This window comes from Mus caroli, chromosome 18 (genome assembly GCF_900094665.2).
Source record: "Mus caroli chromosome 18, CAROLI_EIJ_v1.1, whole genome shotgun sequence".
In the NCBI taxonomy this organism is placed as follows: Eukaryota; Metazoa; Chordata; class Mammalia; order Rodentia; family Muridae; genus Mus; species Mus caroli.
The window spans coordinates 63504517-63506663 of NC_034587.1; positions in this window are offsets into that span (position 1 = coordinate 63504517).

Here is a 2147-nt window from a genome sequence, read left to right on the forward strand (position 1 = left end):
TGTTTGCTTCCACTGGAAATCTGTAGAAACAGAAGCCATCATTTCTCAGAGCATTAGTGATGATTTGTAAAGCATGTTTATTTTACAAATTCTATTTTTTTTGTAAAGATGATTCTCTATGTATACATAGCACCATCCCATGAAAGCAGTGATTAAGACATCTCCAGGGCTGGGCTGACTTTCTACATAAAGCATGGGACATTGTGAAGTCATCTGAGATTGCTTACCAGGTAATATCTGATATTTGATACTGACTTTAATGAGATAAAAACTCCAACCTCTTACATGCACTTCCAAGGGGTCCCATGTGGATGGGACAGTCTCTACACAATAGAAGGATAATAGGATTGGGCAGCCTGCTTGGCTGCAATTCACATCTATGACTCTATGAACCATTCTTCAGCACAGTTATAAATTCATTTCTTGCACCTAACTTTCACTTAGAGTACGTGAAGCCAGTTTTCCACAGTTTCCTTCTGGTGTTTCTAAAACACCCATGAGGTGTGAGTGAAAGGCAGACACACACGTGGCGGAGTTTCTGTGACAGAGAAATGCTCCCTGCCATTTATTGGAAGAAATTGGAAAAGACTGGAAGAAAGCCAAAAATCTATGGACAGTGAGTGTGTTTGTAATTGCCCAGCCACCCCACCATGTTTGATATTTTTTCCTTTTTGTCTAAAACAGACTTCAAAAACATCTTCTCCATTGTGAGATCTTGCCTGCTGGTCAGGCTTGCTCCTGGCAGTTGACACACTGTCTTACTTAATGGAGATGGGAGAGTCTATGGAGATTGTAGAGTCTGTGGAGATTATAGAGAAAAGTGCATTCCTTGAGTTTCCTTCTGGTCTTAGGCTCTTGACCCCCACAGGGGCAGGAGGGTGGACCTGAGAGGAGTAGGAAGCAAGTGTGAGCGGGGTACATTTTATGAAATTCCCAAATAATTAGTAAAAATATCTTGGGGGGAAAAAAGAAAAGAACTTGACTTTCACTTCTCATCCATTCCTATTCTCTCTCTCTCTCTCTCTCTCTCTCTCTCTCTCTCTCTCTCTCTCTTTCTTCTCTCTCATCTCAGAAGCACTTCTTATCTACTGCAAGTACAATGCTTAATGCTTCTCTCTTCCTGCTTGCTGGGGATATTTTGATAACTCTCCTACATTTTCCCACTTTCTATTACTGTTTCCTTCCTAATACCAGCTAAACATAACATTTTTCTGTTAAATAAAATAAGCAACAGTGACAAACCCCACGGCCACTGGCTGCTGTTACCACCAACACCAGCAGCTCTTTGATTGTTACTGCCCACACTGGCTCTCTCTGTCTCATCCTTCCTCCTTCCTCCTCCCGTCTTGGTAGTCACATTCCTTACAAGTTCCCACAGTAGGTATCCTGACTTCTGCCCTTTCCTTTCTTGCCAATGCAGTGCTCCTTAAAGTTCTGTATCTTTTCAATGTAGGCATTATCATTTTGTCCCTGATATCCAACATCTTTACCTGAACGTTCTCTTGACTCATGGCTCTAATGAGTACCTGTATGTGTGTGATCTGTTGGTTTGTGCAATGGTTAATTTTTTTTTATTGTCCATCTGACAATACAGAATCACTTGGGAAGAGTGACTCAGTAAGGGATTATCTGGATAAGGTTGGCCTAATGACACATCCATAGGGGATAATATTGATTACATCAATTGAGGCAGGAACGCCCACCCATAGTGGGAGTTACCACTCTCTGAATTTGAGTCTTGAATTGTGTAAGATTAGAGAAGGTAAGATGAGATCTGTGTGTATGTGTGTGTTCATTTATTTCTCTCTGCTCTTAACTGTAGCTGCATAGTGACTAGTTGCTTCAAGTTCTTGCTATTTAGATGTATAAGTGGTCGATTACACTTATTTATTGGTTTATTTACGTATGGTCAGCCATCCTTCCATCTGTTGGAAAAAGCTGAGCTGATCAGGGTGAATAATATTTTGATGTGTTCTTGATTTGATTTGCAAGAATTTAATTGAGACTCTCTGCCTCTGTGTTCACTAGAAAGACTGCCAATGGTTTTCTTTTGATGTAGTTGTATCTGGCTTCATAAAGTGACATCAGAAATATTTTTTTATTTTATATTTTACAAAATAATTTGAGAAGTATTACTGTTAGTTCCT